We start from the raw sequence: 26,055 nt of genomic DNA on the forward strand, positions 1-26,055 counted from the left end.
TGATTATTGTATTCTAAATCATCCTAAGCTAAGGTGTTTCTCGTGTCTAGAGAGCCAGCAAATCTGTCTTCCATCAGTCTTTCACCTGCTAGACATGCACACCACAATCAATGTTCTCTCAACTAAATAAAGACGGGAAATGTGCACAAGCAATCAACTCGACAATTTACATGGTCCAGTGCAAACACACGTCCATGTTGAATCTTCTCAAGGTTCCACGGAGAACACACGTGATCACAAAGGCTGTCCAACACATAGTATTATTTCGCTATTCAGCCTTCTAGAGGGAGACACGGTTAGATCAGCTACGTTCCTGTGCCCCAACAGGGTTTTTCATTCGGGCAGCTCCTGCCGCTAGCCGGAAACGTGAATCATTCCCGCCACAGACTACCGTCGCCACGCGCCATCCACCACCAGACAGTATCGTCCTCGGAATCCAGCCACATGCATATTTGATCGCTATACTTACAATTAAATATTATGATTGCGGTCTCAATTGAATTACTAAGTATAATACTCCGCCAATAACTGATTGCTGGCGATACAAAAAATACTGAGTGGAAATTAGCGATGGGTCGACATATTTCATTTCTTACGAGTGGTACCACAGTGTTTTATAAAGAGAGACGTATTCGTTTTACACACCGCTACTATGTTACTGTTACAGGCGGTCTTGGTTCTACAGGTGCTCACAAGCATCGCTAACGATATCCATGTTAAAACTATACAAGCCTTACAAATCTTGGTATGGCATTACCTCCGAATGAAGTGGTCTTTCCACACAAATACCACGACACTGAATATAGACGGTGATCGCCGGGGTGTATATTAACAGACTGAAGTTGCAGTTACAAGTCGCCGACAGTGTAAGTTCGTAATAAAATCACCGAATTTATAAAGTGATTCGGCTAAGGAATGCCGTATGAAGCCAGTATTTGCAGCTCCCTCATGCCGCCGATAGATATTTCTGCAGTATTTGTAACCCATTCTGTCTCGATGTCACGTCAGATGTTCCTGGTTATAGCCGATGGTTGATTGAGAATGATCGCAAACAGCGGACGGTGTGCTGATGGAGGTCATGAACAATGTACACAGGCTTTCCAGATCGCTAGTGTCACGCTTTCTGGTAGAAATGCTGTCTGTAATTTGGAATCAAGTCTTTCCATTCAACCACATACCTCCAATGGATCCTATGGAGAAGTCTTTTAATGCTTACAGTGAATGAGGGAGGAAGATGTTGCTGCTGGTCATTTGGCAATGTTTTTCCACTGTTCTGTCAGGATGCATCTGTCGAGTGACGTAGCCTGCGTTTGACTCGTATACAACCACGTGTTCTGTGTGTGACTTAGAGCACTGTCTACTTGCGATGGTAAACACAAACCTCTCCGTCATCAGTGGACTTCCATCTCATGTGTGATGAAACGTGATCATCCTGTTTCGGCACATTCCTCTAAACGAACGAAGATTTATGCGATGTACCTCATTTTCTGTCGCAGCTTGGGTATAAAATCGAAACTTCACTTTCATAACGAAGATGATTCTAAGTTAGCGAAAAGTGTTTGTGAGGCACTACAGTCCCCTTGTACACCTCTGCTTGACAGATGTCCTGTTTACAGAGCTAGTGGCGGCAAGACGTGTAATTTCACAAGTCAAACGCCACTGATGTGCGTTTATCTGTTTCCTTGTAAGAGGTATTCTCTGTTACTAGCAAACATTTTATATTGGACTGATATGGGCATAATATAATTTCTGAACCGCGATCGAATGTGAGCAGTGGACGGTATACATCTCTGGAAAGCTTTGTTGTGCATGTATCACATAGAAACGGGAGAAGGGGCTGCTCAACTCAGCTTCTGCTCTGCGCATGTGTGTGAGCCCGAGCTGGCCTATTATCTGCATAAATCATAAAACATAAAAATCTGTTACCTAATAGTAAAACAGCGGAAGGGAAAAAGGAAGATTAGGGTTTAACGTCCTACCGACAACGAAGTCATTGGAGACGGAGCACGGTTGGTTGGTTGTTGTGGGGAAGGAGACCAGACAGCGAGGTCACTGGTCTCATCGGATTAGGGAAGGATGGGGAAGGAAGTCGGCCGTGCCCTTTGAAAGGAACCATCCCGGCATTTACCTGGAGCGATTTAGGGAAATCACGGAAAACCTAAATTAGGATGGCCGGACGCGGGATTGAACCGTCGTCCTCCCGAATGCGAGTCCAGTGTCTAACCACTGCGCCACCTCGCTCGGTACGGAGCGCGGTCTTGGCTTCAGGAATGCTGGGGAAGGCAAAGGAGCCACACCGATGTACACCTAAAAGCGCTGTGAGGGAGCCAAGGGAAACAAATCTGTATGGAGATATGGGTATTTGAAGCAGCATGCGATCTGAATGCGATTCCAGTGTCTTACCACTGTGCTATTGCAATCGGCCAAACAAAGAAGCTCGAAAAGTTACGAGACCCGTCACATATCATAAAGCATTTCTTGAATGCTTTCTTTTGCTCATCAGTTTTCTGACCTTTCTCCCCGTGATCTGATACGGCTTCCTCTCCTTTCATCGTCCATGGAGTAGCTCTTTCCCCACATACCTTCCTTAATTATACAGGGTGTTTCAGAAGTGATGGTTAATATTCAAGGCTGTGACAGGAATAATCATTCGAAACAAAAAAGTCGAGTAAACATGGGGTCTAAGACGCATACCTTAAGAGCTATGAGCAATCCTTGATCTTCGATACTGTGAAACAAATCTCTTCTACTGCAATCTCTTTGCTTTCCATATTTTGGGAAGTGGTAGTATGGACTAAAAGATGAAAAAAAAGTCCAGTAAACATGCGCCGTAAAAGCATAACTTAAGAGCTATGAGCACTTGTTCATCTTCGCTTTACGATTATCACGGCTGAAGCTCCACTCAAAAATCGTGGTAGACTCAACTTCTCATATCTGAGGCCTGCTGGAGTGATTAAAGTAGCTTCCAGATTTCTACTAATTTCTGGAAGGCAACATCCTTTTTGGAGCTGATTTCACTGGCCGAAGTAGACTACAAAGGCTCAATAGTAGTGAGGTCTGATGATTGTGGTGTGGCCAGGAGAGATGAGACAATTGGTCCTGGTGCCCATAAAACCAGTTTTGGACGGTGCGAGCTGAATGAACAGGGGCCCTGCCGTCTGGGATCGCAGCATCACCACTGTGGAACAAGCAGTGCGCCACGGCATGCGCCTGATCAGCCACAATGGTTACATAATCCTTGGTCGTAATGCGACCTTGCAGAATAACCATGGGCCCCATGGAATACCACGATGCGTCTGCTCAATTTACACTGGCCAACAATGAAAATGCTTCTGACTCAAAAATGGTTAATTCTCATGTATTTCCACCTGCAGAATTAAAAAATCACAATAAAATGACAGGTTAGCTCTTGAAGATAAAGTGACATTTCATTTTTAGTCTGGGGGAAATTTTGTTTTCAGAGTTGGCACACGTGTCCAATAACAAAATACAAATGCTCTTAAGCTGTTTGTAAATCATAAACATATGTACTGTGACTGAGTTTCATATAGTTCCTGCTGTAATTGAAGCAGATTTTCCTGGTTTGAGAGAGCTTTTGTGGTGTAAAGTTCGTAAAAATTCCACGAAAGTGTGTAAATAAGGTGAATAATTTTTGTTACATTTGTGGTGAAATAACATTTTCCTCACAGAAACGCAGTCTGACAGCTCTTGTGAAGACTGCCTATCAGCATTAAGTCTTGGGCTCCACATATATGTTGCAACGCATGTTCAGTCATACTGCGGGAATGGCTGTAAAATAGGAAAGGATCTATGGCTTTTGTTGTGCCTATGGTTTAGTGGGAGCCTACAAACGGTACAGGTGACTGCTTTTTTGCTTGACTCCACCTATAAAGGCAGAATTTTCTACGAAGAAAAGAAGAACAGTTCGATACCCGAATCTTCGATCTGCTAATTGTATGTTTGAAGTAGAAAGTGGAAACAGTATGGAACAAGAAGAAGAAGAAGAGGAACTAAACAAGACTTCCACATCCCGTGACCCTGATTTTGAGGGGAAAGATGGTAAACCATGCACACTGAATCAAGCGGAATTTAGTGATCTCATTAGAGACCTTCACATGTCAAAGGAGAAGGCAGAAATTTTTGGGTCTCGACTACAGCAATGGAATCTTCTCGAAAGTGATGTCACAGTCTCACAGTATAGAAAAAGTCACATGGAGCTGCTTCCCTTTTTTGGAGAAGAAAAACACTCTTGCTGCTTCCTGCTACATTAATGGCTTCATGAAATCTTTGTAGCTGAACCATGATCCAACTGAATGGAGGCTATCGATTGAGTCCTCCAAGCTTAGTTTGAAAGCTGTGTTACTTCACAGTGGCAACCGTCTTCCTTCTATTTCTGCTCGTCGTGCAGTTCACATGAAGTAGACATAAGGACACGTCCGCAGCTCGTGGTCGTGTGGTAGCGTTCTCGCTTCCCACGCCCGGGTTCCCGGGTTCGATTCCCGGCGGGGTCAGGGATTTTCTCTGCCTCGTGATGACTGGGTGTTGTGTGCTGTCCTTAGGTTAGTTAGGTTTAAGTAGTTCTAAGTTCTAGGGGACTGATGACCATAGATGTTAAGTCCCATAGTGCTCAGAGCCATAAGGAAATATGAGAGCCATCTTGGACTCAAGTATTATGAACACAAATGAAAAATCTGTTGAGAAGTAAACGCCATTGCCATACTCTTAGGAATGCAACTGGGCTACACAAAACATTGCTGCTTCTTATGTATGTGAGACAGTTGGCATGGGAGATCGCATTATAATAAAGCAGACTGGCCTGCAAGAAATTGTTGCGAGAAAAATGTCGTTGCCGAGCCTCTCGTGGACTCAAAAGATGCTCTTCCTTCACCCCCACATATGAAGCTGGGCTTGATGAAAAATTTTGTCAAAGGTATGAACCAAATTGGACGGGCCTTTAAATATATAAGAGAGAAATTTCCGAAATTAAGTGAAGCGAAAGTTAAGGAAGGTATTTTTATCGGGCCAAAAATTCGAGATCTTTTAGAGGGTCCTGCATTTGACCAAGTTTTGGAGGGGAAAGAACAGGAAGCTTGGGATGCCTTGAAGCGAGTTGGTTGTGGATTTTTAGGCAACAAAAAAGGTGATAGCTACACTCACTGGCAACAGTCCTCCTGCAACAATACCATAACCTTGGATGCAACATATCCCTTAAAATCCATTTTCTCCACTCCCACCCAGTCTTTTTGCCTCCTAGTTATGGAGCTGTCAGTGATGAACGTGGAGAGAGAGTGTATATTTCTGTTATGGATCAAAGATATCAGGGCCATTGGAATGAAGCTTGAGGATTACTGTTGGTTTCTGTGTAGGGATGCTCAGGAACTCCATTACAAGACTCAAAAGACGACGATCTCATGCAGCCACTACATGATTCTCTTCAGTTCCAAAAATCTGCGAAGTATTCTTCCAGCATTTAGAACTCTTAAAAAGGAAAACTTTTCATTGTTATATTCGTTTTTCTCGACCCAAAATTAATGTGAATTGACTCATGAAGTTCAGGAATCATTAAAATTTTTTTCTTGGCACGTGCTATCACCATACCCCCACCAAGTTTCACTCGGCCAGAGGTTAGAAACAATGTGAAGCAAGACTCATCCCACCAAATGACTTTCTTCAACAATACAACACGAATCAGCTTAATTTTTCAAGGAACTCCTCGACAGAATAGAAGGAGTGAGCCGTGAATTTAAAACAACGTGGATTACTGCTAAGATTTTTCCATTCTTTTGGTAGGTTATTGAAAATGGATGCAGCAGTATACAGCACGCCTTTCTGTACAAGAGTTAAGGAAGTCCGATCCAAATGCAGGTTTGATTTCTGCCGAGTATTAACTGAGTGAAAGATGCTTATTCTTGGGAATAAGCTGATAGTGTTAATAAGAAATGACCGTAAAAAATATATGCATTGAGAGACCGATGTCAGAATACCCAGACTATTAAAGAGAGGTCGACAAGAGGTTCGCGAACTTATACCACTTATTGCCCAAACTGCCCGTTTCTGAGACAAAAATGTCCTCTTACAATGGGAAGAGTTACCCCAAAATATAATACCATACGACACAAGCGAATGAAAATAAGCAAAGTAGACTAATTTTTGTGTAGAACGATCATTTACTTAAGATACCGTTCGAATAGTAACAATGGCAGCATTAAGTCTTTGAACAAGATCCTGAACGTGGGCTTTCCACGACAGTTTACTATCTATCTGAACACCAAGAAATCTGAACTGTTCAGTTTCACTAATCATATGCCCATTCTGTGAAATTAAAACGTCAGATTTTGTTGATTTGTGTATTAGAAATAGTAAAACCTGAGTCTTTCTGTGATTTAGCGTTAGTTTATTTTCTACAAGCCATGAACTTATGTCGTGAACTGCACTATTTGAAACCGAGTCAAATGTTGCACACAACATCCTTTACTACCAAGCTAGTGTCATCAGCCCAGAGAAATATTTTGGAGTTAACCATAATACTGGAGGGCATATCATTTACATAAATAAGGAACGGGAGTGGCTCCAACACTGATCCCTGGGGCACCCCCCCCCCCCCCCCCCATTGGACTGTACCCCACTCAGACCCCACATCACAGACTGAATAACGACCTTTTGCTGTCTGTTGCAAGTAAGAAGCTACGCTCCGTACTCTGTAATGGTCCAACTTCTGCAGCCATATTTTGTGATCAACGCAATCAAACACCTTAGTTAAATAAAAAATCTGGTTATCAAGCTCCGTTCGTGTTATTTTGGTACTGATAGAGATGGCGAGTGCGACTTTCAGTGATTATAGTGACTTTTCCAGCTGCCGTCCTCTATTTCTTTGTCACAAAACTCCTCAATAGTCGTCCGTCACGATCATCAACACACACTTTCGTCTGTATGCGCTATAAATATTCGATACGGCGCCTCCTGAAGCACGAAACACTTCGGCTATCTTGGTTGTGGAAGCTCTCTCAGTACGAGCACCAACAGTTTGGCGACTTCCGAACTCCCTTAGCTCCGACATACTCATGACGCATTCAAAACTACTCAGTGCATAGTTCTAACAACTACACAGTGCATAGTTCCAACCACGAATGACACTTGAAACGTATGGAGGGTGTTGCACGGGTACCACTGGGGGTTAAGCACAACAGCGGAACACGCTGGCTTGGCTAGCATATTCTAGCATTCGTTTCTTGCCGTATCTCCGTATTTTTGTCCAACCCCTGTATATCAGATACTTCCACTCTCATTGCATCCGGTTTTGCTATAGTCCATGATTCAACTCCATAAAAATCTCTGCTCCAGACGTATATTCTCAGACGTTTCTTCCTCAAATAAAACTATGTCTAAAACTAGTAGATTTATTTCAATGAATAACGCCTTGTTTACCTGTGCTAGCACGATAGTAAGAATCTGAAAGAGCTGTGGAGGACTTGAGATCAAATAACGCAGAAGGGCAGATAATATTCCATCGGATTTCTAAAATCATTGGAGGAAGTGGCAATCAAATGACTATTCTACTTAGTGTGTAGAATGTATGAGTCTGGCGAAAAACCATCGCACGTTTGGAAAAATATCATCCACACAGTTCCAAAGACAGCAAGGGCAGATAAGTACGAAAACTGTCTCAGAATCAGCGTAACCGCTAACGCATCCACAAAAGAATGGAAAAGAAAATTTAGGACGTATTAGATGAAGATCAGTTTGGCTCCAGGAAATGTAAAGGCACCAGAGAGGCAGTCCTCACGTTGCGTTTGGTAATGGAACCAAGGTTGAAGAAAAATCAAGACACGGTCATAGCGTTAGTTGCCCTACAATAAGCGTTAGGCAGTATAAAATGTTGTAAAATGTTGGAAATTCTAAGAAAATAGGAATAAGCTATCGGGAAATACGGGTACTATATAATATGTTCAACAATCGAGAGCGACCAATAAGACTGGAACACCAACAAAGAAGTGCTCGGATTAAAAAGCGTATGACAATGGGTTGCAAGCTTTGCCCTCTGTTTCCCAATCTGTACATCGAAGAACCAATGACGAAAATAAAAGAAAGGTTCAAGAATAGGCTTAAAATTCAGGGATGAAGGATATCAATGATAAGATTCGCTGATGACACTGCTGTCGTCAGTGAACGTGAAAGAGAATTACAGGGTCTCTTAGATTGAATGAACATTCTAATGAGTACGGAATATGGATTGAGAGTATATCGCAAAAAGGGAAAAGGCAATGAGATCTAGCACAAATGAGAATAACGAGAAACTTGACATCAAAATTGGGAATCTCGGAGTAGGTGAAGCTGGGACATTTGCTGTCGTGGAAGTAAAATTACCCATGATGGACGAAGCAAGGAGGACATAAGAAAGAGAATAACACAGAGGACACTCCTGGACAGGAGAAGTCTACTGGTATCAAACGATGGCCTTAATTTGAGGAATACATTTCTGAGAACGTACGTTTGGAGCACAGCATTGTGTGGTAGTGAATCACAGAGAGTGGGAAAACTAGAGTAGAATATAATCGAAGCGTTTGTGATGTGGTGCTACAGAAGTTTGTTCAAAATCAGGTGGGCCGATAAGGAGTGAAGAGGTTCTTCGTGAAATCGGCATATGAAGAAACATATGGAAAACGCTGAGAAGAAGAAGAGACAGGATGAAATGACACGTATTAAGGCATCAGGGAATAACTACCATGTTACTAGAGGGAAGTGTAGAGGGTAAAAATTGTGGAGGAAGAGAGATGATGATGATGAAGTTTGGTTTGTGGGGCGCTCAGCTGCGCAGTCATCAGCGCCCGTACGAAGTCCCAATTTTTACGCAGTCCAATTTGTTTACCCAATCCAATCTAGCTGCTGTCGGGAATTATGATGATGGAATAATGAGGACAAAACAAACATGCAGTTCCCAGGCAGAGAAACATCCCCAACCCGGCTGGGAATCGAACCCAGGACCCCGTGATCCAGAGGCAGCAACGCTCGCCACTAGACCAAGAGCTGCGGACGGGGCATAGAGATCTGAATACGTCCAACAAGTAACTGGGTGCATAGGGTTCAAGCGCTGTTCTGAAGCGAAGAGGTTGGCGCAGGAGAGGATTTCGTAGCAGGCTGCATCAAACCAGTCTCCTTTTTTTAGAAAAAAAAAATATTGGAAAATTGTGGTAAGTTCCTATGGGACCAAACTGAAAGAGAGAAAGAGAGAGAGAGAGAGAGAGAGAGCTTCATCCATCATCCGTTATTTTGATTCCGAGATATCACATTTCCTTCACTCCTTCTACAACGCTGTCTCCAATTTTCATGTCAAGTTTGTTGTTGATGTAATTTCTGCTGCTCCCTAATACTTTCACCTTTACTTGGTTTACTTGAAATCCATATTCTTCCTCATTTTCACAGAGGTCAGCAATGTTATCAACAGTGCCATCTTATTGCTTCCTACCAACACAAATATTAGTCCCGCTTCTTAATGTTTCTTTTGGTTCGTCAAAATACAGGTTGAACAGTAGAGGAAAAATACTGAATCTGTGTCTTTTACCTTTCTTGCTCTTCCTCTGTTATTGGCTTTAACATGATTCTTGTAAATATTCTACATTATCTGTCTTTCCCTTTAGCGTATAGCTATTTTTCTGATGACTTCAAAGGCATTGCATCACGTTACATTGCGGAATTTTTGTAGGTCGGCAAATCGTATTAAAGTGTTTTGATTCCTCTTAAGTCTTGCTTCCAGTGTCGAGTGTAGTGTCAGAACTATCTTTCTGGTGCCTGAAGCTTTAAAACGATCCGTAATCTAATAGATCCTGAATTTTCTAGTCCATTTTTTTACGTGTTATTATGGTCAGTAGCTTGGATCCGTAAAGGTGACAAGTGATTTTATGATGATTCTGTGTTTACGTGCCATTCGCTTCGCTGTCTTCCAAAAGTCTGGTGCTATGCCTTGATTCTGCACTAGGCTGAAGGGAAGTTTGGTTGCCACGTGACCCCCACGAGAACAGAAAATTCTGCCCCTTTTGCCCAGTATGGTCGACACGTCGCAGGGCTCTTGCATACTCCGTCTATAACACTGGGTCGTGTTGCGTAGTGTGTTCGGCTCTACGAGCAGGTCTTACCCTATACACTTTCCTTTCTGAAGGAGAATTTGAAAACTGAGTTTAGCATTTTAGCTTCCGCTGTACTTTCAGGTTTCCGGTCACCTTTGAGTTTCTGTGCGTTCGCTTTTATTTGGTTGTCTGTTTTGGTTTGTGAGTCAACACGTTATTGCACTCTACTGTATGTGCTCGTTCGAGCATTGAAACATACAATTAAAGTCTATCAGATTACGAAGACTGCGATGTGCCTTCCATGCAGGGAGTGTCTTTAGAATTCTGTTTTAGGAAAAATGTCAGCCACACAATTCCGAAGGCATGTAGCACCCATAAATGCAGAAACTACTGTAAAGTGAGCTTAACATCTCATGCATCCAAGTTATTTGCAAGAATTACGTGCAGAAGAATGGAAAAAGAAATTGAGGATCCCTCAGATTCGCTTTAGGGAGGCAGTTCTGCGGCTGTGCTTGGCAGTGGAAACAAAACTTAAGAAAAATAAAGACATGTTAGTAGAGTCTGTCCACTACAAAAAAGTATTCGACAGTGTAAAATGGTGCAAGACGTTTGAAAAAGGAAAACAGACGTCCACTGTAGGGAAAGACGAGTAATATACAATCGGAGAAAAAATGCTCCTATCGGAGTGAATATGCTCTTGTTTAAAAGACTCTGAATGATAAGTTGGGTACCAGCTGCCTCATTCTAACTTCTTGAGCACCTTTAAAAACTTTTCCCCAAAACTTTGGCTTGCGAACATAAGCGCTCTCGTTTTAACGTGCAACTCACCTTTCACTCCCACTAATTGTAACTCGGCTCACATCCACTAGTCCATCGCTGTAAGTCAGTCGTACCCGTCCACCCCTACTCACTCATTCTCAGTCACTCATTCAGCCCAACTCACTGTCATTATCTCTTTGTGTCTCTCTGTCACTGCCTCATGTCTCAGAGCCACAGTCTCCTTCGTTCCGCCCTGCTACTACTGCGTTCTCTCGCCGTCACTGTCTCCCTCTTGTTCTCTCTTACTGCTACTATGTCATTCATTCCTTCCCACTGCTGCTGTCTCTTCTCACTGTCACTATCTCTCTCTTCCTCGTTGTTAGTGGCATAAACTCTGTCTCTCTTTATCATTAACTCTCACCCACTTCCACTTTCATCTTCTCTTTACTCCTCCCCATTGACACTGTTTCCTTCATTCTCTTTCTAGCACTGTTCTATCACAGTCAAATATGTTCCACTGCCACCGTGTCCTCCTCTTTCTCAGACAGTGCATTGCCTTCTTCGCTCTTTCTATACCGCAACCGCTGTCTACTACCTCCAGCATTTATTACTTTTCCGTCTCTTTCTCACTGTCACTGCCTCCTAACCTATCACAGTAAAAAAGCGCGAATATGTTAGCGTGGCAAAATTTTTGGAGGAGTTTTAAAGATGCTGAGGAAGGCAAAATAAGGTAGCTGGTACTCCACTTTTCAGTCAGAGTCTTTAATAAGCTGGAGCAGATTCGCCTTTTTTGTACTCTGATAGGAGTATTTTTCCGCTGGTTCCTTCTTTTCCCTACTACTGCACGGCACGTCACTCATATAAAAACATCTTTATAGGTCGATAAAATTTTGATCCTTTACTTTTGTGAAATTGAAATAGTAAAACTTATTTTACGTCTCAGACAGGATTTTACATGCACAAAAATTTTGCATGTCTGCAGCACTACAACCACAGCATGGGGTTCTCAGAACTCTTCTGATAATAACGGTGTTACTGCGTATTTACCCCTGCTACGTCACTTTATAAACTACGTTCCTGCGTCACACTGGATATTACGTGAGTATTTTACGTCTGCAAGTAGGATAACTCCGAACGTATGCGTCTTGGAAATGCATATAAATATCAAGAAAGTTTTAACAGTTGTTCGAGTTTTGGATCTTAGGAATATATTGCAAAAATTTCAGCCACTTCCTGTGAATAGCCGCCTTGGAATCCACTGATCTGTTTAGGTAGCCAAAAACAAGTTTTTCCGGTTTTCTCAGGAACCACCTATGGACGAAAGGTGTCTCCTTAAGCCCCTCGAGGCCTAAGCTGGAGGGTCTGATGCGCCTTGTCACGGTTCTCAGGGCTCACCCCATCGGAGGTTCGAGTCCTCCCTTGGGCAAAGGTGTGTGTGTTTTCCGTAGCGTAAGTTAGTTTAAGTTAGATTAAGTATTGTGTAAGCTAAGGACCGACGACCTCAGCAGTTTGGTCCCATAAGATCTTACCACGAATTTCTAATTTCTAAGCTGGAGGACGTGCGTAGTATTCAAAATTTGATCCTGTACCGAAGGACAGTTACATTACGACGGTCCATCTGTTGCGTATACGAAATGGTCCGTAGGCCAAGGGCTACACAGAACACTTGAGCCTGCCTTTCTATCGTCAATAGAGCCCGAGGCATGAGTCTCAGAAAAATTCCGTTTTAATGCGAGACGTTTTGGAACCTATTGGTAGCTCATGCTGTCACGCATGTGTACCGAATATTGGAAGACATGCTCTCTCTGAAGAAACAGCTTTTCGCTTTGACTTCAAGAGTGCCTGAACTACTTGCAGAAAGTTATTTTACACTTTCCTGTTTAGTCTCGTACTTCACATGTTCTAAAGACTCTGCTACTGAATAGAAATATGATCGAATACGAATAACATTACGGCCTTTAAAGAAATGAGAATGATGAAATAATTGTTACGTTATGTGGAAGACTATTTCATAATTGTATCGCAATGGAATTTTTGTAAGCTGATGTCCTTTCAATGTACAACTTTCCTTTTTGCCTTGTAACATGTCCATGGGCACTGAAATTTTTATTTGTGTATACGATAGACAGAAAGGTGGCAGGGGTAGAATACAGGCAGCGATAAGCTTTTTACAGTTTTAACAGAAGAATCGAGGGGCACAAAAGGGAAGCAGTGTGAGCCGTGGTAAAAACTGCTGTTTTGAAGAGCGCGCCGCAGCCTTTAGTGTGAAGCAGTCGCCCTCTGTTTCTGGCGGTGGCGCCGCTGTGGCAATCGCATGTTTGGTGTCTCCCTCTGGTGGGAAAGGGGAAAGGTTGCCAGTTCACGGGAATTTAAGGGGCGCTATGAGCTCGCCAGTCGGTCAGTCTGGGTCAGTCTCTCGTCCCCAGTTAGCTAGTCTGTTTCTCGTCCGCATTTATTACGCAGTTAGTGTCTGTCTGTCGTTCGGAGTGCTAGTATGTCTGTCGTTCGGATCAACCTTTAAAGCCGGCAAAATGAGAGTCTTTCCACTCCGCCAGTAAGAGAACTCAGCGAGTGGTCGCCCAGTCGGGGCTTAGTTCCTGCATCTGAGTCTGCGCGTTAGGCCGCCAGTCTGCTGGAGTTTGCTCAGGCAATGGTCAATGGCGGTTGGATCGATCGGTTGGTCGGTCGCGCACTGAGACACAAGATGACTTGTCCGCCTTGAGCGTCGGCGCATGTGAGGTCGCCACGTGAGTCCAGTGTGCCGCGGCGTATAGCGAGGGGTAGTGACTTCGCGGTCGACACGAGAGCAACAGGAGTCAACCCACGACATCAGTCTGGCCGGTACGAGGTGCGACGCCGTGAGACGGGAAATGGGCGCGCCTTCCTGCGTCCGTTGAAGCGTCTGGGAGCGGACGGTTCGGGAGAGCGATATGGGGGTGCTGCTCTAGTTCTTCTCGAGAAATCGCAGTTTATTAGAAGTTAAGTGATTGGTGATATGTTGTTTGATATACTCTTGTTAAATTCTACTTGTTTTCTTGGTGAGGTCACCAGCCGTTTTGTTTTGGGGTCGTCCCACCATTCTTCTCCGTTTGCCCACCCGCGGGAAGGTGGTTGTCTATAAATTGGGTGGTCCGTTTTTCCCTTGTGGAGTAGAGGCGGGTTAGAGCAACCTGCGGTTCGGGTTGTTCGGTAGTCTCCCTATCAATCTACCGTAAGTTAGTAGCTGCCTCTGTCATGTTTGTCGGATTTGGTGTGTTAGCGAATTTATTGCTTGGAATGCAACGGCCTAATACCTGAAATATGTTTTTATCTTTGGAAATTTGATATTATCGCCTATGATCTTGAGAGGAGTAGGTATGTGTGTACTGTAGAACATCTTGGCCAACCTTGTAGAATTTTATACAAGATTGCATTTCATGGGCTTTTATTTAAATGATCATTTTAGTATATAAAGTTGCCACCCTTTCACCGCAAGCCTTTTCTTAGAGGTTAAAATCAAGTTGCACATTCAGTGGCAAAGTTAATATTTTAATTGTTAGTGTTTTGTACCATTTTCATCCCTCCCACGGATTGGGGGGGGGGGGGGGGAACTGCATAGTTTGTGTGCTTTTGTAATTGTTAAAACTCTTAGTTTAAAGTAATCTGGTGTGTTGCAGATTTGCACCAGTGTAGTCTTTCAGAGGCTGTTGTGTGCGGTCGTAACTACGGCCATGTCAAAAGGGAGCGGCAAGGTTCTCTGCCCGAAACCTCATACAGTCAAACCTTGTTTCTTTCTGTCTCTGAATAAATTGTAACTTTGATATTTAGAGGGTGCTTTCTGATTATAATTTTAAATCTATTTCTTTTAACAAAATGCTTTTAGGCACTATAAAGCGAATAAAATTCCCATTTGTTAAAAGGAATTTGGTTATGATTTCATCAGTTACTCCCTGGCAACTACTTCCATGCTTACATAGTGTGATTAAATGTGTTAGTGTTCTTGATTAATCGCTACTAAATAAAATAAATTCTTAAGAATATTCTCTGAAAATAAATCATGGTTCACAGTGGTTGAGAAGGGAGTGAGAGAGGGTTGTAGCCTATTCCCGATGTTATTCAATCTGTATATTGAGCAATCAGTAAAGGAAACAAAAGAAAAATTTGGAGCAGGAATTAAAGTCAAGGGAGCAGAAATACGAACTTTGAGGTTTGCCGAGGACATTGTAATTCTGTCATAGACAGCAAAGGACCTAGAAGAGCAGTTGAACGTAATGGACAGTATCTTGAAAGGACGACATAAGATGAACATCAACAAAAGAAAAACGGGGATAATGGAATGTAGTCGAATTAAATCAGGTGATGCTGAGGGAATTAGATTAGGAAATGAGACACTTAAAGTAGTTAATGAGTTTTGCTATTTGAGAAGCAAAATGACTTATGATGGTCGAAGTAGGGAGGATATAAAATGTAGATTTGCATTGGCAAGAAAATCGTTTCTGAAGAAGAGGAATGTGTTAACATCGAGTGTAAATTAAAGTATCAGTAAGTCCTCTCTGAAAGTATTTGTATGGAGTGTAGCCATGTATGGAAGTGAAACATGGACGACAAATAATTCAGAGAATAAGATAATTCAAGCTTTTGAAATGTGGTTCTACAGAAGAATGCTTAAGGTTAGATGGGTAGAGTGTATGACTAATGAGGAGGTACTGAATAAAACTGGGTAGAAGATAAATTTTAGGTACAACTTGACTAAAAGAAGGGATCGGTTGTTGGGACACGGTCTGAGGCATCAAGGGATCACCATTTAATAACGGAGGGAAGCGGGGGGGGGGGGGGGGAGAGGGGAGGGTAAAAGTCGTAGAGGGAGACCAAGAGATGAATACAATTAGCAGATTCAGAGGAATGTAGGTTGCAGTAGTTACTCGAAGAGCCTTGCGCAGGATAGAGTAGCATGAAGATCTGCATCAAACCAGTCTTTGGAGTGAAGTCGACAATAGCATAGACGGAATAACATTACTAGCATACGGACTGTTGTGGATTGGCAGGAGAGCTAACCCACTAATGTTAGAGGAAGCCGAAAGGCACGCGTTTAAGCTCATGCAGGCTGGCGTGAGGTCTGGAACAGGACAAGGAAATTAGAACTTAGGAAAACGGACGCAGATGGTGGAATACTAAACTTTAATCCATTAATGTTGAACGTAGCTCTTGTCTGTACATTATTTACAATATCAATAGCAACTGATAATGGCGCCTTGCGAGGTCGTAGCAAATGACGTAGCTGAAGGCTGTTCTAACTATCGTCTCGGCAAATGAGAGCGTATTTTGTCAGTGAACCATCGCTAGCAAAGTCGGTTGTTCAACTGGGGCGTGTGCTAGGAAGTCTCTCTAGACCTGCCGTGTGGCGGCGCTCGGTCTGCAATCACTGATAGTGGCGACACGCGGGTCCGACGCATACTAACGGACCGCGGCCGATTTAAAGGCTACCACCTAGCAAGTGTGGTGTCTGGCGGTGACACCACACGGACAAGCAAATTTTCATTTTAATGGAGCTAACTTATGAAATTTTACGTCATCAATTTCGTAAACGAACTGTGTTATTTGCGAGCCAGTTAAAGTCGACAACTGCCTCTGGAGCGCGCTGCGATTGCGTATACCACACTGAAGCAAGTGTACCGTATGCACAAGCCGCACCGTTTCTGAGCGTCCTGCAGCACATCGAACTCTACACACTCAACGTTTACGTTCGAATGCACGGTCCGTGTGCTCACGGCTTAAGGCGTCAGGGAATAACTTCCGTGGTACGTGAAGGAGCCGGAGAGCGTTAAAAGTGCAGGGGAAGACACAGAGGTTGCGATAAATCCAGCAAATAATGGTGAACGTTGAGTGTAAGTATTAGTTTGAGGTGAAGAGGTTCGCACTGGAAAGGGGTGAGTCATCCAGGCTGCTGACAAGACTGAGCATCGCCAGGAGCACCTCAGAAGATGTCCAGCGCAGCTCTGGACGAAACCTCAGGAACCGAAAAGTTTCTTCGACTGTGGTCATACAGCCCGGAAGCCTTCATTGCATGAACAGGAGAGGGAGTTGTGGTGTGGCTCCACAGACCAGACAGAAGACCATTGGAAAAAAGAAAAAAAAACGCGATGATGCATCCCAGAGCATTAGAGTAGCTGCGAAAAGTCGACACTATTCAGAGCTTGAGCCTGTTGAGATTTGCGGAGTTGTGGAAGAGCCTCCATCTGCTGTAGATTTCGTATACAGGGTGTCCCAGCTATCTTGTCCACCCAAAATATCTCTGGAACAATAACAGCTATTGGAAAACGACTTTCACCGGTATCAGTGTAGGGCTGGGGCCCATGAATGTACATATTTGGAAACATTCTAAAATGAAAGCATATGTGTTTTTTAACACAAACTTATGTTTTTTTAAATGGACCTCCTATATTTTTTCTTCATCAGTCCATAGCATGACAAAGCACATACACAATGGCGTTGATTCCATCGCAATATTCCCATTACATCCCGAGATGTTGAGACGCGAAGTTGACGCTTGAAACATCCGACATGCGCTGCTAGCGCAAGTCCTGAGGCTCAGGCGTGAACCCCATGCTGCCCATAATCGCGATGTGATTGACATGCGCAATCACAATTTCGTGCTTATCAAGAGGTCCGAAACGAATAATACGGTCTTCCACGATTCTCTCAATTTTTTTCTCCATGGAGTCTCTATCTTCAGTCCACGTTGTCCCTGGTTTCTTTGGGACTTCATTCTATGACCTCGCATTCCACTTGTGTATCTTCTCCCTGTAAGCACTTCTGAATTCAGTTTCTATTGGATCGATTTTTGCTGCTTCTAGATTCAATTTGACTTGAGTGATCCATGTTATTGTTGATTTGACCCCTTGTATGTATGTTGGAATTCTCTTGGTGAGTCGTTTTGGTGATAGCCCGATGACGTGCCCATAGAACTTCAACATTCTTTTTCTAACATCTGCTGCTATGTTTGACATCTTTTCTGTAGTTTTCCTACGGTAATCTGTATCCCCCTTCTGTCAGCTTTGGGCCGAGAATTTTCCTCATTATTTTCCTTTCTTCCTTCAGTATACTTTCCATGTCTCTTTTCATATGGAGTGTTAGCGTCTCACTTGTATACAGTATTCCAGGCTTGATTACTGTGTTGTAGTATCTACCTTTCGTGTGAATGGACATGCATTTTTTATTATATACGTTCTGTGTCTTGCCTAACGCTCTCTTCATTTTATGTAGTCGAGTCTTCTGTGCGATCTTTTCTCCTCATGTAGGTTCAAGGATTTCACCTAGATACTTGAAGTGTGCAACTCTGTTTATTTTGCCGTATTTTGTGTCTAATTTTGTTATGTTTAATTTTGAACAGAAAAATTCATACTTCTTTAAAGAGATTTACAGTCCAACGTCTTATGCGCATTCTTTTAGTACCTCTCCTTGTTTGGTTGCTGTTGCTTCGTTGTCTGATAATATGACTAGGTCGTCTGCGAAAGCTAGGTTTGATATTTCTACTTCGTCCCGGCATCTTCCCAGTCGTGTTGGTTTCCACTGTCCTTGAGTTTCCAGTTCTTATTCTCATTCCCTCATTACCTTGTCCAGGACTAGGTTGAATAACAGTGGGGATAATCGGTCGCCTTGGCGCACTCCAGTTTTGATCATAAAGGGATCAGGGATTTCACCCATGAATTTAACTTTCGATGTTGTGTCAGTTAATGTCTATCTGATTAATCGTAGTGTTTTTGGGTCGAGTCCCTGTTCTTCTAAGATGTTGAACAAGGACTGTCAATCAACAGAAACACCTTCTTGAAATCTATGAAGGCGAAATTTTCCACAACCCTGAAGAGAAATTAATGTGTATGGATATATTTAGAATGTCCTTCTCATATAAGAGAAAAATTGAGGTATAATATTACATGGCTATAGAAATGTAGGCTCAGAACTTGCGTAGTAGTTTGTAAATATTGAATATAATGAGTTAAGAGCTCAGTACCAATGTCTACAAATATGGGTGTTACGCAGTAACAGTGTGCGCCTATTTGTTAGATTTTGCCTGTATGTAGGCACCTGCAAAAGTGGTGGTAATTTTTTAATCGTAAGTGGGTAAGAAATGTAACATTTTTACTGTAGAGAGAGGGGAAAAAAGCATGGTTTCATTTTACAGTGAAACAAATTTGTTGCTTGTTGAATAGTCGTTAAAACTTTATTCTTTGAAAGATTGTGTTTCTTGTGCAGGTTTCCTCACAACGACCAGTTCGCTGTAAAAATGTCACTCATCCTACCGCGGCTTTATAAGAAATGGGATTAATTATTATTCAGTGTGTGTATGTATGTTTATGATGACGATGCTTAAATACATCGCAATAAATATTCTTCCCCACATAGCCAATTGCGAACACATATAAGGAATCGGAAAATTTCAAGACAAACTACTTCAGTATAGTTTACGACTGGGGGAGAAACGCAGTTGTATACAACTGTTTCCGTGTTTATAACTGCTTTTATTAACATATGCGTACAATACACACTTTAGTATCAGGTCCTGTTGTCTCTGTGGCAATAATGGGCCCATCTGTTTCTTCATTCGGGATCACTTGGAAATCCAAATATCGAAAACTATTTTTGCAATGATAAATGCTTTTACAGCCCAGGATCTACGATAATTCCGAACCGGAGCAAAATCTTTATAGTGGCGCCCCCCTTCCTCCTCCTCTAGCATTTGAGATAGGACGTCAAAAATTAAAAATAAACTTTTCAAAGATATGCTCATTTTGTAGCGTACATTCTTATGAAGAGTTTGGTATATAAAACACTATTTTCGAACAAATGTAAGGCATGTTACTTAGACTTAAGTGTGCCAAAGTGCAGTGCCACGCCTCTTCACGCAGCATTTTCCTATCGCACGTCACCGTATTTTACTCTGTAGAATTCAAACATGTATACTTTGTAATGGAAGCCATCAAACTTAAATTCAGGACACTGGAAATTAAAATGTCCTGTGGTGCGTCTCCTGCTCCCAGTCGGCCGGTTTGATACCCTACTCCCCTTAAAAAGAAACGCACAATTAATACTGGGTGGGATTATTTGTGAGCGGGAGAATAAGAACTCCTCAGAAAATTTACAGTCTTTATTGCCTATTAGATAATAGCTTTTTCTTTTGTGTGACATAAAATTAAATATAGGAAACATAAAAGCAGTAAAGACAAAAGACAAGCAAGACAGTACACATTCCTTCAATTCTTAGATCCAATCACTTTTTCCTCTCTAATCTTGCTATAGCTTTACACGGTGTGTTTTCTGTTCTTCGAAAGAATCTATTACGTCATCAAAGTTCGTCAAACGTTTTGCTACATGAAAAATCAAAGTGTTTTTGTCTAATACTGAAAAAGCTGTTAATACGAATACTACTCAAGACCGAAGTGGTTTCTCAACTTGATTACGTCTATTTTATCACTGTCTGCTAGATAAAACGAATTAGGCCTTTCTAAAATTGCAGCAGTTGTAACACACGCCAAATAAGCAAGTCTGTTTTGGCACATTTACATAAATAACGCGACAGATTATAGTTCACAAAGTTGTTGTTGTTGTTGTTGTTGTTGTTGTGGTCTTCAGTCCAGAGACTGGTTTGATGCAGCTCTCCATGCTACTCTACCCTCTGCAAGCTTCATCTCCAAGTAACTACTGCACCCTACATCGTTCTGAATCTGCGTATTGTGTTCATGTCTTGGTCTCCCTCTACGATTTTTACCCTCCACGCTGCTCTCCAACACTAATTTGGTGATCCCTTGGTGCTTCAGAACATGTCCTACCAACCGATCCCTTCTTCTACTCCAGTTGTGCCACAAATTCCTCTTCTCCCCAATTATATTTAGTACCTCCTCATTAGTTACGTGATTTATCCATCTAATCTTAAGCATTCTCCTATAATACCTCATTTCGAAAGCTCCTATTCTTTTCTTGTCTAAACTATTTATCGCCCATGTTTCACATCCATACATGGCTACCCTCCGTACAAATACTTTCAGGAACGACTTCCTGATACTTAAATCTAAACTCGATGTTAACAAATTTCTCTTCTTCAGAAATGCTTTCCTTGCCATTGCCAGTCTACATTTTATATCCTCTCTACTTCGACCATCATCAGTTATTTTGCTCCCTAAATAGCAAAACTCATCTACTACTGTAAGTGCCAATATCAGATGCCTACTAGACCTACTACAAACAAAAAGTTTTATGTTAGGAAATAGTTTTACATTTCATTCATACACTCCAGTTTCTCGAGCATGAGATGGAAAAGTAGTAGTAGTACGAAATTTTTCTGTATTATATGGAATCGTCATATTCTTCCATATAATCTGTGTGATGTTCCCGTTTCTTCTCCTTCCTCGTTCTAACAAACAGTCATGTCATCACTCATTCTATAACTATTCCTGCCATTCTCAAAACGTATTTTCCGCTTAACATCACTGACCCTGCCACCATCATCGGTTTGGCTACCACACGTTTTTTCTCCGGTTCGGCGTTATTACGTGTTCGTACAATGCGTTTTCCGCGCTATTCGGCTGCCAACCGGGGACTGTACAACTGGCAGTTACTAGTGTAGGGTTCTGGCAGAAATTTTCTTTCAAAATTTCATTTTCTTGGATACGCCGAGAAGATAATACGTAATTTTTCTTACCTGTTATTCCTGTTAGTCGTTTATTTCCAAACTGGTAGTCTCAAACAGTGGATTTCGCAAATTATTATAACAACGCTAATTATTTGCGCACCCGACACCAACATAAACAAACATCGATTGGTAATCACCTGCTTGGGTTTATTCGGCTCACCTCGTCTCTTGTTGACTGCAGGAAAGTTTTTTATTTCTACACTCCTGGAAATGGAAAAAAGAACACATTGACACCGGTGTGTCAGACCCACCATACTTGCTCCGGACACTGCGAGAGGGCTGTACAAGCAATGATCACACGCACGGCACAGCGGACACACCAGGAACCGCGGTGTTGGCCGTCGAATGGCGCTAGCTGCGCAGCATTTGTGCACCGCCGCCGTCAGTGTCAGCCAGTTTGCCGTGGCATACGGAGCTCCATCGCAGTCTTTAACACTGGTAGCATGCCGCGACAGCGTGGACGTGAACCGTATGTGCAGTTGACGGACTTTGAGCGAGGGCGTATAGTGGGCATGCGGGAGGCCGGGTGGACGTACCGCCGAATTGCTCAACACGTGGGGCGTGAGTTCTCCACAGTACATCGATGTTGTCGCCAGTGGTCGGCGGAAGGTGCACGTGCCCGTCGACCTGGGACCGGACCGCAGCGACGCACGGATGCACGCCAAGACCGTAGGATCCTACGCAGTGCCGTAGAGGACCGCACCGCCACTTCCCAGCAAATTAGGGACACTGTTGCTCCTGGGGTATCGGCGAGGACCATTCGCAACCGTCTCCATGAAGCTGGGCTACGGTCCCGCACACCGTTAGGCCGTCTTCCGCTCACGCCCCAACATCGTGCAGCCCGCCTCCAGTGGTGTCGCGACAGGCGTGAATGGAGGGACGAATGGAGACGTGTCGTCTTCAGCGATGAGAGTCGCTTCTGCCTTGGTGCCAATGATGGTCGTATGCGTGTTTGGCGCCGTGCAGGTGAGCGCCACAATCAGGACTGCATACGACCGAGGCACACAGGGCCAACACCCGGCATCATGGTGTGGGGAGCGATCTCCTACACTGGCCGTACACCACTGGTGATCGTCGAGGGGACACTGAATAGTGCACGGTACATCTAAACCGTCATCGAACCCATCGTTCTACCATTCCTAGACCGGCAAGGGAACTTGCTGTTCCAACAGGACAATGCACGTCCGCATGTATCCCGTGCCACCCAACGTGCTCTAGAAGGTGTAAGTCAACTACCCTGGCCAGCAAGATCTCCGGATCTGTCCCCCATTGAGCATGTTTGGGACTGGATGAAGCGTCGTCTCACGCGGTCTGCACGTCCAGCACGAACGCTGGTCCAACTGAGGCGCCAGGTGGAAATGGCATGGCAAGCCGTTCCACAGGACTACATCCAGCATCTCTACGATCGTCTCCATGGGAGAATAGCAGCCTGCATTGCTGCGAAAGGTGGATATACACTGTACTAGTGCCGACATTGTGCATGCTCTGTTGCCTGTGTCTATGTGCCTGTGGTTCTGTCAGTGTGATCATGTGATGTATCTGACCCCAGGAATGTGTCAATAAAGTTTCCCCTTCCTGGGACAATGAATTCACGGTGTTCTTATTTCAATTTCCAGGAGTGTAGATGCGGTGAACATTCCCCTGGCAGAGACATCAAGTACAGTATGCATTCATTCACAAATCAACTTATGTTTTGTTCAGAAATCAACTTCCTGACAGATTAAAACTGTGTGCCAGACTGAGACTCGAACTCGAGACCTTTGCCTTTCGCAGGCAAGTGCTCTATCAACTGAGCTACCCAAGCACGACTTACGACCCGTCCTCACAGCTTCAGTTCTGCCAGTACCTCGTCTCCTAGCTTCCAAACTTCACAGAAGCTCTTCTGCGAACCTTGCAGAACTAGCGCTCCTGGAAGAAAGGATATGGCTAAGCCATGTCTCCGCAATATCCTTTCTTCCAGGAGTGCTAGTTCTGCAAGTTTCACGGGAGAGCTTCTTTCAAGTCTGGAAGGTAGTAGACGAGGTACTGGCAGAATTGAAGCTGTGAGGAGGGGTCGTGAGTCGTGATTGGGTAGCTCAGTTGGTAGAGCACTTGCCCGCGAAAGACAAATGTCCCGAGTTCCAGTCTCGGTCCGGCATACAGTTTTAATCTGTCAGGAGGTTTCATGTCAGCGCACACTCTGCTGCAGAGTGAAAATCTCATTCTGGAACTGAGAATGTGTTCGAAAATGATTTAATCAGAAATCTCCACTCACTTTGTGAGTTATATGTAAACAAGTACGAATATTTTGTACTTTGAAGCAAACATGGAGGACAGTTCAGGTCAGCCTTAGCTCTAATGCCGACGTCAGCGCGGCTCGGCAGACGGTGCTGCCCCCAAGGCGGGCAGACAGCGCAACGTCGCACGCACGTCAGCTCGGCGAGCGCGCCCATCCGTCAAACGCCGCCGCACACGCTGGCAGTGTAACGCGCGGCCCCACCTCCGTGCGTTCCCACTTTTGTCTCTCTGAAATATGACGACGTCTGCGAAAACTGTGGGACCTGCTACCAAATGGACAGACAAATCTAAACTTGGACTATGTGTAGGCAATGAGGCACGAAAAGTGCGTCCACACGATGTCTTTTTTTTCTGTTCAGATTTGCGTATGCGCTTCCATTTCCAGCAGTGCAAGGACACATACGTATTTGCGAGTGAGAAATTTGAAAAACGTCAGTCAATCCATCATTGGTCCAGTTTTGTGGTTTTATACACGGTCCAATCATACACTACTGGCCATTAAAATTGCTACACCAAGAAGAAATGCAGATGATAAACGGGTATTCATTGGACAATTATATTATACTTGAACTGACATGTGATTATATTTTCACGCAATTTGGGTGCATAGATGCTGAGAAACCAGTACCCAGAACGACCACCTCTGGCCGTAACCACGGCCTTGATACGCCTAGGCATTGAGTCAAACAGAGCTTGGATGGCGTGTACAGGTACAGCTGCCCATGCAGCTTCAACACGATACCACAGTTCGACAGTTCATCAAGAGTAGTAGCTGGAGTATTGTGACGAGCCAGTTGCTCGGCAACCACAGACCAGATATTTTCAGTTGGTGAGAGATATGGAGAATGTGCTGGCCAGGGCAGCAGTCGAACATTTTCTGTATCCAGAAAGACCCGTACAGGACCTGCAACATGCCGTCGTGAATTATCCCGTTGAAATGTAGAGTTTCGCAGGGATCAAATGAAGGGTAGAGCCACGGATCGTAATACATCTGACATGTAACGTCCACTGTTCAAAGTGCCGTCAATGCGAACAAGAGGTGACCGAGACGTGTAACCAGTGGCATCCCATACCATCACGCTGGGTGATACGCCAGTATGGCGATGACGAATACACGCTTCCAATGTCCGTTCACCGCGGTGTCGCCAAACACGGATGCGACCATCATGATGCTGTAAACAGAACCTGGATTCATCCGAAAAAATTAAGTTTTGCCATTCGTGCACCCAGGTTCGTCATTGAGTACACCATCGCAGGCGCTCCTGTCTGTGATGCAGCGTCAAGGGTAACCGCAGCCATGGCCTCCGAGCTGATAGTCCATGCTGCTACAAACTTCGTCGAATTGTTCTTGCAGATGGTTGTTGTCTTGCAAACGTCCCCATCTGTTGACTCAGGGATCGAGAAGTGGCTGCACGATCCGTTACAGCCATCCGGATAAGATGCCTGTCATCTCTACTGATAGTGATACGAGGCCGTTGGGCTCCAGCACGGCGTTCCGTATTGGGATCCAGCACGGCATTCCGTATTACCCTCCTGATGCCACCGATTCCGTATTCTGCATCTTCTTCCTGTCGGTTAAATTTCCCGTCTGTAGCACGTCATCTTCGTGGTGTAGCAATTTAAATGACCAATATTGTATTAATGTGACACCGCCTACGTTCGACATCAACGTGCAACAACCATTCACACACACGGCGGATAACAGCAGCAGCAGTGGAGGGTATACAGGGTGTCTCAGATCTTTTGGATGAAATTGAAACAGATGATAGTGCGTCCACAATCGATTATATTGAGATAGCGAACCAATGATCGGCAATGTACATTTATTTGTGTTGTGGACATACTCAGCATACACCACGTAACAACAATATAGCCTCACTGCAAGCACGACAATGGAACATGAAGTTGTACTGCGCTCTCTCGTACATCCCCAGTGTCTGTTGTCCCAGGAGACGAGCTGCTTGGAGCCCAGCAAGCACGTCTTCACCTGTTCCTGCGGTAGTTATATACACCAACGTCCTGACGTAGCCGCGAAGTAAAAAGTCCAGAGCTGTGAGATCTGGCGATCACGCTGGCCGTAGGATGCGACCTCCGTGAGCAATCCGATGATGAGGATGCGTGCTGTTCAGGTGCTCGCGGACATTAACATCGAAGCGAGCTGGCGCACTTTTGGGTTGAAATCATATTCGCTCATGGACAACAAGGGGTACAAACTCCAAGAACTGTTGCAACACATATCGCACATACACTATGTGATCGAAAAAGACCGAGCATTATGAACAGGTGCACGAT

The sequence above is a fragment of the Schistocerca americana genome, chromosome 4, assembly GCF_021461395.2.
Source record: "Schistocerca americana isolate TAMUIC-IGC-003095 chromosome 4, iqSchAmer2.1, whole genome shotgun sequence".
NCBI lineage: Eukaryota > Metazoa > Arthropoda > Insecta > Orthoptera > Acrididae > Schistocerca > Schistocerca americana.